General features: G+C 39.7%; 1 protein-coding gene across 2 annotated transcripts in view; it reads right to left on the bottom strand.

Annotated features, from left to right (window-relative positions):
• The window catches only part of LOC135239450 (homer protein homolog 1), a 50,912-nt gene that overhangs the window by 36,414 nt on the left and 1,279 nt on the right, over positions 1-13,219 (bottom strand). The window lies entirely within an intron of this gene.

Raw genomic sequence — 13,219 nt, 5'->3', positions numbered from 1 at the left:
TGATAATTCTGCAAGCGCAAGAAAATAGTCCTGCTTCGGATATAATTAATCTTGTGAAATATTATGAGTACTGTGACTGGGCCAACAGTAGTGAGTGTGAGAATGCTGAATAGAGCTTACACACATTTCTAGTGGCAAATCAGGCTAGGGCAGAAGACAGGGCACAGCATAGTGAAATTAACCAAACTGGGCTATTCAAAGGCTCATGCGCAGATGGAGTGGAAATCCTGCCTCTATGCAAGTTTACCTCTCTGGTAGAAAAAGTGCATAAAGAAGGGAAAAGGCTGGTTTCCAGCTTTGCATTGAGAGATGTGTGTGTGAGTGCATGTGTGCATACGTACGTGTGTGTGTATGTACTGTATAAATGTGTGTTGGAGAGAAACTGGTCTAACTTCAACCTTACTGCCTTGTGTGTGGGTGGGAGTGATGAGATAGAGCTGGAATTCTGCATTTGAAAACTGCGAGAGAGGGGAGATATGCAAATCTCACTTTTGGTGCTCCACTTTTGTTTAAAGCAACAGAAAAATGCTGTTAAACCCACGGCTTTTACTGTAGTGCAATTTTCAGGAGTTCTCTAAATTTCCATTTAAAAAATTGATGCTAGAAAAGTGCAATTCGAGGATCAAAGCTTCAAAGATTCTTTCTGATAAGAGAACATTTTCACAGTCTCATGATGGAACATGGTGCATAATGCACAGTCCATTATTTCTCTCCCTAGCCTCCAGTGGTATGCAGAATATGAAATCCTTTGCTACATTCCCAGGGCACTTGTCATGGCATGTTTAAATGTGCACTGGTACGTGCAGACGGAGGTTCAAGAAAAATGCCATGGCCCACAGGCTGATTAATAATAATCCAGCAACTGGGACAAAATTACACATTCTATAGTGGTCATCGCTGGGAGATTGAGGTATAACTGAATAGTGAACTGCCTCCATTTTCCAGAATGGGCCTTTTCCAGAACAAATCTACCACAAGCCCTGTTCAGTGATAACACAGAGGGCAGAAACTGGCCAGAGATGTGGGTTAGTGTTTTTACTGTGTGAACAGAGTCAATTGCATAGAACTGCCCCACGGTGAGACGATATGATACGTACAGAAAAATTCAGTTCCACAAATATTATGCTTTGCCCCAAAATTTATTTTCACTGAAAGTCTACTCTGGTCTTTCTAATAATAGCTGTCATTTACCAATAACAAAACCATGCATCCCTACCTGAGTAGAGAGCCTCTACAATTGTCTTTGTGAACCATGTCACCAAGGAATTATGCTCCTACTTGGAAAATTGTCTGCCTTTACAAATTTGATGCAATTTTCCAACCTCCAAGGTAGTGTTCAGACGGTTTGGGCTATCTGATGAAGGAGCCAACGTTTTAACGATTAGCCTCCACCCCTGAATCTCTGGCACAACAAGAAATGGTTTTCAAAGACATTTTAGGGCTTTTTAGGAAAATCTAAGTTTAAGTTTGGTTAATTAGACAGAAGGGCCAGTGAACATGAACAGAATGCACACAGGAACCTGCCAGCTACTATTAGGCCTTCTGTTCCCCACACGTTTACACCAGTAACAAATCAGTACTGATCGGTACAAATCCTGCTCTGTCATTACAAGGCTTCCTTTCCATGTTTACCAAAGTGAGCCACTGTCAATATGCAGCAATAATAATGATAAACTGCATACATGTGAAAATGCTGGGAGATATACAGCCAAATATCACTGTAGTACGATACAACTGGTTTTAATGATGCTCAAGCTGTGTGATTTGGAAAACCAATATGAAGCGGAATGAATTTAGGTCGTGGCCCAGGTGGTACAGCACATTCAGCCAAGCAGCTGAACACTGGAGCTGAGTAAAACAATCCAGAACAGAGGCTCAAGTCTCTGGGCTCAAGCTATATAAAACCACTATAAGTAATTGGCTAGTAGTCACACTAACTTTTGCCAAACTGCAGAAGCTTAACCTGTTTTGGTACGGTCACTGCTACCGCATGACAGGAGAATGAGTAGGCCAGGTTCTAGTGGTAACTGGGCATTAGCAGGGAATCTGGTGTCCCTGTGTAAAGCCAGCCAGGCATAGAAGGTGTTAAGCTCACTGAACACACCTGACGAACTGGCTTTTCGGAGGCACTCTTGATATAGATTTTCTTGACTGTGATTCATGTCACCTGTGGAAACATTCAAACCCTCTACATATTCTGTTTTAATGCCTCTCTATGTGCTACCAAAAAACAGGTTCACCAGCAGAATACACACACACACACACACAATAAAGCTCAGTTTAATAACTATGTAATGAATCAGTGTGGTGAAGAACTTAAAATATTAAAATATTTTGATAGGGTTATAAAGATGAATAGACACACTCTCAAGGCAACTCGGATGCATGAATCCAATTTATTCATATAGGCTAGCAGGCAAAATTCCCTATTTTTTCCATAATAGTTAACTTTAACGTGCAATTTATGATTGTGTAAACAAAAAATAAATTCAGCCACATTAGCATCTTAGTTACAGCTCAGCATTAAATACAATCATTCAACATAATTATTTTTATTGTAAAGTATTATAAATGGAAGAGGAGATAGGTACATATAGGCTATGTCCTGTGATGCATTATTTGGATTGCATTGTATCACTTTAACATGGTGCTTCAGAAGTTGAGAATATTTTACTTAATTATTCTTGTGGGCTTCAAGATTACAGGGTAGGAGTCCATTCATGAAAGTTATGAAGCATTTTACTATTGATTTTCACTCTGCATAAATACCTGCAATTTCTGCAAGTGTCCTGTATTGTACTCAAGCCTTTTTTTGACTGCAAAAGGGCAATCTAGGCTGTTTATTTAATTATATCTTTATAAAATTGAAGGGCTGAGCATTCGTGAAGGATTAAATGCTTTTAATAAAGGTGTAAAATGCAGTATTTGTAACTTACTATTTTAATATATAACCATATTGGTTAAAGCACGTCTCAGTGTTTGAGGAAGAATGCTGGAAATGTGATCTGAGAAAGTAGGTCTTAGGTCTTCTTTCAGTAGCTTTGGGTGCCAGTAGGGCTGGGCAATATATCAATATTATATCGATATCGTGACATGAGACTACATATCGTCTGGGATTTTGTATATCGTAATATCGTGATATGGCATAGCCTAAGTGTTGTCTTTTCCTGGTTTTAAAGGCAGCATTACAGTAAAGTGATGTAATTTTCTGAACTCACCTGACGGTTCCATCTGTTCTATTATTTGCCTTTACCCACTTAGTTATCACACAGACATTACTGACGATTAGTTATCAAAAATCTCATTGTGTAATTTTGCGAAAGTACCAATAGTCATCCCCACAATATCATCACAATATTGATATTGAGGTATTTGGTCAAAAATATTGTGATATTTCATATTTTGTCCATATCGCCCAGCCCTAGGTGCCAGTGTCACTAGAATGCAAATACATATCTGCCACACTTAGCCCTCAGTACCAGGGGGTTTCCCCCCTTGGCACCACACATCAAAGCCCACTCAAATCATACTGCTGAAACTGAGGAAAGGAGCTTGTGTCTATGCACACGCACTCACAAAAATATTTAAACCCCACATGCTTTTTTTAAAGTCCTGTTCCTGAGAGGCCTCTATTTCCATGGATGGAGATAATAGATAATTGATTTATAAAATCCTATTGTATTTAATCACAAATATCTAAAGCATCCTAGCCCGGCCCATAATTTCAGATGGAGGTGGTTAATAACTCTATGAGCTGGATGCTATTTTCATATCCTCAGTGTTGTAACAGGCTAAATATATGATACCATAATTGAATATTTTCCTGCATTTCTCATTCTAACAATGAAATCATTCAGAACTGAAAGGTACATACTGTACTCACAAAAAAAGAAAATCAAAAGAAATTGTCTATTTAAAAGTCACTCCATAATGTTTGACAAAGTTTGACATTACCTAATTTGAAATGCGTGAGTAAAAACAGCACTTCAGGAACAAATTGAAATTGCACCTACTGGACCACAATGATTTATTTTAGGCAAAAGGCAAATTAAATCAACTAGGCCTACTGTTTGGCCTCTGAGCAAATAAATAAATTTGTTGTTGAAAACAAAAATATAACAAACATACACTTGGACAAAAATGCAATCAAGGAAGCTGCCATCTATGAAACTCTAATTATGACACATAAGATTAGATAAAGCACAGGAAGTAAAAATACACTGCACTGTGGACACTTGCTTCACACCAATCTTCCCCATTTTAATCTAAATCCTGTAGTCAAGGCTGCTGAAATAAGAGTCAATATTAAAACAGTGGCATGACAAGTTCAAACCATCAGTTCACATTAGAGAGAGCGATAATGACAATCTTATTAAAACGGTGTTGACTGTCAGCTTTAATATCAGCTAATGGTTCTTCAGTGAGATGTCACCACTGTAGCGGCGTCACCCAAAATTAAAGTGTATCGGCCATGACTGATCCTCCATCTCACGCTTGGTCAGCTCCACAATCTGAGTGAAAAGTTCTCTCAAATGTGGACAGGTTCACAGAAGGAGCTGACTCAATATGTACACTCCCAAGTGACCTCTGTAGTATACTGTGCGGGGTGTACTGTATGTTGGCTGTAAGGATTTGGATGAACGTGTCCAGTGAGCAAATGGGCAAGACCGCCAAGTGCCTCGTAGCCAAATTCTGATGTACATGACTGATAAGCAAATGAAGAACACTGCCGAACGCACGGTCGTTCTGACCTGACTTTAGACAATAAGGACTTTCGATTGTTTGAAGTACACTGGATTTGAATAACTCCTGCAACAGCAACAAAGGGAAACATGCTTCCCCAAGCAAATGACATTGTTAATGTGGTTCACCACGCTCCCCGTAGCAAAACAATGTTGTGGCAACGTTGTGTAAAAACAGATGCCCATTGGATAAAGGACAGAAATCCAGTGCCAAAGATTCAGCACAACTGTTCAAGGCCAGACTGCAGCCATCATCATGTTTTTTTTTAAAAAAAGCTTGTTTCAAATAAAGGTAATCAAAAAACTGTCTCACCACCTACAAAGCAGCTTACAATGCTTTGTGGTCCTTCTCTGTAGAACTGGAGAGAAAGAGTGCTGGAAAAAACATGCATGTTCCAGTTCAATGCTTGGCTGTAGAGGTCATTACACCACATTCACATTTAACCTGGTTTAGAAATATAAGTTAATAAATGAATTGTGAATTTAAGAAATGCAGATGCAAAGAGCACATTGTACTGCATTTTTTTCTACACTGAATAAACACTGCCAGTTAGTTCATGGTATTTTCTGATTGAAACAAACTTCTGATGTCATGGGCCATTTTTTTTTACTTTGCTCTTCCACAAATGCAAACAGGGTTAATTCAATTTCCTTGTTTATTGAACAGTGAAAATAACAAGCACCATTATGAATGATCTCCAAGCTCCAAACCTTTATATATGCCAGCCCCCTCCCCCAACCTTTTATCAGTATATTTCAGCAATAAACTGCTTTTAGAAACTCAAGGTCCCCTTGATGAACCCAGTATCTCAGGGCTTTGGAGAGTCTGGAAAAAAAGACAATTCTGGGCTTAATAGTACATTATTTTCTACCTATAGGGACTTCATCATCCTCACTTGACAGCCTACATAAGGTTAATGGATTTCACATCCCCAAGATAAATGCTTTAACTTTAACAGCACTGTACTCATAAATGGAAAAAAAAAACTAAAAGAACAACACTGCACATTAGAGGCCGTATCATGGAGGTTTCCGTACAAGATGAATATCCCAACACTGTTCTGGCGATGACTGATTTAATTGCACCATGCTCTGCTCATCAGATGGTGGAAGGGGTCTTTTCTGGGACAGTGTAATCATCTTCCGCAAGAGAACACTCCATCCCTACAAGGGAATTGTCTCCAATCCTGAAGTGATAATTAATTTAACAGAATGGGATCTTGGCAGCTGTTATTTAAGGCACCGGAGCCATTAATCAAAGGGAGGCGATAATGTGATCGTGTGCTTTAAATGAACTTGACTTAAGTGTGAGAAAAGGCTCCAATTTAAGACTAAAATTACATTTGTGCAATGTGCACCCATGGAGGAAAGGGTTCAGGAATGAGAAGAAAAACACAATCTAGGGGATATATTCAAGGAATGGATGTACATAAAATGTAAGGAACTTGTGGAGATGGGATGTAAGGTTCCTACACTGCAAACTACTTCAGAGTCAACGCAGTCATGCACTTACATTACTACTAACACCATCTGACAGACGGCAGAGTCTCTGAAAATATGCAAATTAACGCAGGCAGTGCAGACGAAGAGGATACATTCTTATCACTGAGAAACACACACTGACTGACTGACTGACTGGCTGGCTGCTGTGCCCTGAACACTTGCTCCCTATCAGGCCAACATTTGCTTAAAGTGAACTTTACCACTTTATCAGTGCTTGTGGTTAAACGTCTGTGGCTGATTGCTAATCAAGCGCTATGATCCCTTCATCAATGCCTGCTTTGTGCTGTGTGTGATTGCACAACAAATACACTACCAGTTGCAGATGAATCCACATAACCTTAAAAGACATAGATATATAATAATGCAAATGGACGATAATACAATAACAGTCAGTGACAGTGTTCATGGGATATACTAGGGGTCTCCACCGCAGTACTACTGCAGGAATGCTGCATTATTAAATTGTACAATTATCAAATCATAAGCATGTTTTTGTTTCCCTAATAACACTTTTGTTTAAAGCATTAGCCTATACTGTGGCATTTTTATGGCACACCCAGTCTTATTGAGACCGGTTTAAATACAGTACTGGCATGATTGCTAGACCTGAAGGACCAGTTAGTTTAAGCCATGGCTTAAACTAACTACTCTTAAGAGTTACAAGAGTAAACATGCCCTCCGTGTGCGTTAGTACCAGCTAGCTGTTCCCCAAAGAAAACTTTGGAACGATCATCCCAATTAGCCTCAAAACCCTAAACTCATAGATGTCTCTGTACTCTCCTTAAAACCTTACTTCCAACACCAAGGCTGTTAAATGGATTGGGTTGTAAAAATTTGAAAAAAAATGATTTCACTTCTCTACATTTGGATTACATGTTTATACATTTTTTTTTCAAGCACTACTTTGAACATAGAGTAGAGTTCACCCAATTCTCTCAGCAACAATGCAGGGTGGAAGAATTTTTCTACAATGAACAAACATCCGTCACTTAGTAGGCCACATCAACACAGAATTTACTTGCCAAGCTGCTGTATCATGATAGCTATCCAATGGATTGGGGTACATCAAAAAATGTACTAGTGAAATGGCTGTACAGTTCTTGATGGACCTACTCCAAACCCACAAGCACAATTCAGCTGCTCCTCACCATGGCAACACCCACATGATTCAGACTGGGAGTGTCCACCAATTTAATATTTTTTCCCACCTTTTTTGTCATGCAGCTTTAAATGTGTGCCAAAAAGCAGCCTGTTCAGTGTTGGACCTGCTTTGCTCCATCAAACTCACATGCCACTTATCAACAAGGGGGCCGTGATAACTGTGAACTTGCCCTTCTCTGCACCTCAAGACCACGCAGAACACTCCGGAACAACTGAAAAAAGATCCCTACAGAGTACCGCCTCTTCAAACTGACGAGAGTCAGCCCACACACTTGCACTGCACATACAGGCACTATCATTGCCAGTCAACTCAAAACAGAAAACTGGGACAGTCGAGTGGGTGCTATATCCGGCTAAAGAAGCAGCCCTTTGTGCACTGACCGTGCCCCATGGCTTGGAATCGAACGCTGGCCAAACCAGAGGCCCGAGGGCCAGTCCAGTATTGGCCATAAAGGGTTATAGCCAGCAGGAAATTCCCACCTAATATCACAAACGGTGCTTTTACTGTTGGTCCAGGTTCCTGCAGTCAGTACGAGCCAGCTGCATAGGCAGAACAGTACTCCAGTGCTATGATTACACAGCTGATCTAGTATAAGGATGGTAAAGAAATTCTGGCTGATTACACATGATTCAGAGGACCCACATGCTAGTACACATTCTATGTAATGAATGGAGTATATTGCAACAAAAGCACAGGATTGCAAATATGATTTAGCATAACCAATTTGGACAAATAATGGAATAAACTTGTTTAAAACATGAAAGCTGAGCACACTGACTTGAATTAGGTATCTGCTTATCAGAAAGCCATGGCACTGCTAAACTGCTAAATCATACCTATATAGGTTAGCTGGATTTTTGTATTGAAAGGAGCGAATGATGATGAGCATAAGGCCACTGTAGAGTTCTCGAGGGAATCAGACCCAAAACCATGTGAGTCTCAATCCAGCACTCTTGAACCATGAACAGATGCTTTTCAGTAAGGAGAGAGAACAATAGATTTATTATTTGTGTATGTATCATAAGCTCAGTGTTCCTTATCCCACCGCACAAAGTAATGGGATATTTGGACATTTCATGTCTGTCTCAATGGCGTAGCATGTGCGTCTGAGTAATTTCATTTCAGCTTGTACCTAGGTTGTCCCTTAGGCATGTTATGTTCCTGCACACCACAACGCCACTTTGACCCAAACTTGCTGAAAAAAAAAAACCTAATTTAACAATAAGCAATCTGAATTTATGAGCTAAAATAATATGATTTCAGGCACTGTGCTGTGCTTATTGTATAAATGTGCAGCATGTATGGCTTGATTTAATATCCAGCGATGTTCATCTTGTTTCAGACCACACACACCCGTCATTCGACCACTTCACATGCCCTCCATGTGAGATCTCAACTGCCTAATCTCAACTATGAACTAATACCTCAACAGACACGCACCCCACACAACCTGCTGTTATAGGGCTGCATTGCTTAATAACATCAACCTACTGTACACAGAAAAAAGCTGCATACTGTAAAAGCCATACGAGACAGACAGCCTTGCACACAAAACCTGTTACTCACCAGTATGAAATGCATTTCCACACTATAATCTAGGCTTATCTAAACATGCTATGGCAGCATTCCAAATGATTCAAGAACATCCAATTATAACAGAGTGTTCTGTTAGACTCAAATCAATCATGTTTTGGCCTATCTAAAGGACATAGCCTACTTATGCACATTCCCCTTCGTAGTACCCCTGCTAGTGTAACGTAAGAGTCAGCATAGTACATATACAGCAATGTTTAGAAAAAATGCTAAAATTATTATTCTTTTTATAATAGCTCCCAAACATTTTCCCCAGTTTTCTCCCCAGTCTTCTGAAGGCCTGTCCCATTACTGCAGAATCCTCCATAAATTTAGGAGGGACGTGCACACATGCATTCTGAAACTTGTAAAGTCAGCTGAGTGCTTCTGTTCACCACTAGCTAAATCTCAGATACAGAACCCGTCTAGGACTGCGCAGATTGAGTGACATCACAGGCAGATCTACAATTAACCAGAGGAGGTGATAGTGCACAATAAAGAAAGGTTACTCTCCAGAATAAAAACCCTCCCATCATGTAGGGATGTTATTAAATACTGGCCCAGTGTGGATTTGATCTTTGCTAAAGGAATTAGCCTACCTATACACTTTTGAAGCACCTCAACTTTTAAGAGCAGTGGATGCTAAATGGCTGAATTACAGAGGTCTAACCATTTACAGTAAACCCATGCCAATTAATGGGTTAATACATACGAAAAATGGAAGAGTAACAATAATACTACATAAGGTTTCTGCATGTAGCACGCAATCTATGGGTGCAAAAATCAATGAATTGCAAGAAATCTGGCTAAATAAGTATCTGCATTCAGTCAGACCATGTCCTTTTCAGACGAATACTTACTTGAGTATGCACAGAAAAGGACACTACCCAACAAAGAGTACACATTAACACCATCAAAGGGAGAGGGTTTTTCCTTGAGTTTCATGGTTTTTCTTTCCACTGTGCAACTGCGGGCGCGTTCACACGTGAGCCCCTCTGTTGAATCAGGAGAGAGTACACAACCGCGGTTCTCCTCCGAAACACGTGGTGTCGCCAACTGCCTCTTTGCACACAGCAGGCTACAGCTAAGCTCGCATAGAGTGGAGTTGGACAAAGACCTTTCATATGCGGCTTTAACATGCAGTCCATGGGCAATCAGCAGGGATCACTAGATAGCAATGAAAGACCCCTAACCAACTGAACCTTCCCATACCTTAGGCAATGCAATCGCCCTGTGGAGCTACCGTTCGCACTGGCCACCATCTGGACTCAATTTGAGGCCGTGGGGCTCATCCACGCACCGCAGCGTGATGCCTTAGTGGGGAAACTGCAGTAGAAACTGAGCCAAATCTGTGTGATCCAGTGAGCAAAATCTGCTATCTTAGCTTCTTATTGTATGTAGCAGACTAGCATATGAGCTAGTGGGTTACATTGGCCCTGCTAGCCATAATATGGGCCAGGATGAACATCAGTAGAATGTATGGAATTCACTCCATTGGGAAGACAAAGACTCTGTTCACACTTATTGTTTATTCTATGCAGCTGACAAATGAGGTTCCTCTATATCCGATGCATGTCACTCTGTCTTCACTTAATTTTAATGTGCCACAGCCTACGTGTTTAAATGGAGATCATATTTCTACCACTTGTTGCGCTCAGTCATTCATCCACTCTGATGATCAGCTCTTTAACAGGTTGCAACTCCATTACGTTTATTATGGGATGTTAATGTGTCAGTAGAATGCTGGTGACAAGATAAGATGCATGATGGGGCATTACATACATATCAGCAGAATCTAAACTGAATCCCATCTGGACTACCTCCTGATGTGATTCATATCAGAGTTTATTTTAAAATGTTATCCACATCTGAACTCCTGTGTTTAGACCACAATAATAAAATGAGACACATAGGATATGAATGCCAACAGATATCTATACAACATCAGTTATGTTGTAAAAAAAAAAAAAAAAAAGAGTCAAATGGACCCTGACCTGTCCGGAATCTATGTGGGCTTTACAATGTCTATTAATCCCTGAATTATAACCAAGCACTGTGTGGCTGAGATGGGATTATAAATGGCTTTGAACTGGCCATTGTAGTTCACTATCACAGCATTCTCATTATGTGTCTTCTGTCTCCAGTGTCTTTTGTCAAACAAACTCCAGTGTCACTCTGATTGAGCCCCATTCAGCTGAAGGACTGTACAAGTGCCAGACCATTAGGAAAACAACAAATGACACATTCCCCTTCCTTACGTTTTTTATTATCTTCAAAAAAATTACAATGTGCCTGTCAACCACCGTTACCTGTCTGAGGCAGCTATGACTATCTCAGGAAATGGACAGCAAAGCTACAGTTTCTCAGGGGGGGAGGGGGGGTTATCTCAATATATCTGAGTGCCTTTGTCATATACCAGAAATATACAGTAAATGTACTGAAGTCCAGATTCCTTCATTCTTCATTTAAACCATAAGCTCATTGCACAAATGAGGTTAAAACTAACGCTGACTAAAGTGTAAAGTGACTCTTGCGACCTAACTGGATTAAAAGTGTTTGGATAAACAGGCAAATATTTCCAGTGTATTACTGAGAAACATGGGTGACTTTCTGAAAACAGGAAATGGGCAGTTAGTCCTGAGCAGCAGAAGATTCAGAAGTATCTGAGGTGCACCTGTCCAATGCGGATGCTACACTTATTGATGCTTCAGATAATTATTCCATCTGATGTCAGAGCAGGTCAAGGGGCTCAGTTCAATATCCACACAGTGACCTCTATGCATAACTTACATTTCTGAATTAAAATAAATAAAATAAAAAAACTTTTTTTATATTTATCATTGTACATTCTGCAGTTTCTGAAATTAAAAAAAAATTACGTGTATTCGGCGAAAAAGGAGGACTTATGTCTAATGTCTTTCGGGATAAAGTGCATCACTGAGATTAAAGTGCATCTAAGTCTTCATTGCAACTAATTAGACAGGCCCACACCAAGCATGAAAAAAGGAGAGAATGGGAACAGCATCCAGAAGAGAACCGTGGCTTTTTGAAAATATACCAGAGGATATCCATATCCATAGTATGTATTTATTGGATGCAATATTTGATGTAATCATTTGATAATTCCTCTGTGTATAGTACATAATTCTCCCATATAAATGTGATTTACCATCTGAATGTTGTTTCACTACGCTATGCTCTGCAAGAAAAGCTCTGTCCCAGGAAAAAATATCTTTAGTTCAGGTTAGACCATATGTTTGACTTGTAATGTAGAACCTAATTTAGGCTAATTGTACTTCCCAGTTCTATAACTTTCTGCATGACTTACAGTTGAGGCTGGAATAGGAAATCCAAGCAAAACAATTAGTTGGTGCTAAACTCAAGTCAATGGGACTACCTGGCTGGTGTAAAAGTGCTTTTCAAAACAAACACATTGCCTAGGTATTTTCTCTAACTCTCACTCTAGATGTCTGTAAGTGCTGCAAATACCAATACCAAGCTGTCGGTGCCATACAGGTATGGGGCATGCCGGCCCGCCAAGCTGCAGCTAGGAGAGGTTTGCGAAAAAACAAATTCCACTTACCTTGTGTTCATTGTCCAACAAATAACCTTAATCTAAACTCTGTGGCATGGTTCATTTTAAGGGAGTGGGCAAAGACATTGGATGGCAGAGAAAATATTCAGTCAAGCAAGCAGAGATTAAGTATTTTGATTGGTTCCCTAAATTTTAACTAAAAGTAAAGCCCAGATCAAATATTTATCACACATTATTTCCCTCAGCTTGAGTGAATAGCTAAGTATTTAGAAAAAACTTCCCAAAGAAATGAATGAAATTGAGTAAAGACTTCAGTGACTAATTTTCAATGGTTTATGTAACAAACAAAATTCCTTATATTTTGTTGTAATAAAATTAATGCTGTGAGAGTTACGGCGCATTCATAAACTCAATTAATAGAAGTTCAAGAGACATGGTAATGGCTACCGTAAATTCATCAGGTCCATTACTATTTAATATGACAAATGGCATAATGGGATGGGGTGGCTTAGACGTAAATTGAGTATCACTTCCTGAATAATACCAATAGAGTATAATATTAAGGCAAATATATGTGCAAGCCAAAGATATGTATGTTGCCAGCTGTTACTGTTTTGCATTTGTTCAGTGCTAGGTATAATTAGGCTAACCGGCAGGCAACATGCTAGAAAGCCACATGATATGATTTGCAAAGCAAGTCCTGTA

Source organism: Anguilla rostrata, chromosome 14 (genome assembly GCF_018555375.3).
Source record: "Anguilla rostrata isolate EN2019 chromosome 14, ASM1855537v3, whole genome shotgun sequence".
NCBI classification, from domain to species: domain Eukaryota; kingdom Metazoa; phylum Chordata; class Actinopteri; order Anguilliformes; family Anguillidae; genus Anguilla; species Anguilla rostrata.
Note: the sequence above shows the minus strand (reverse complement) of the source record. Positions and strands in the feature narration are given on the sequence as shown.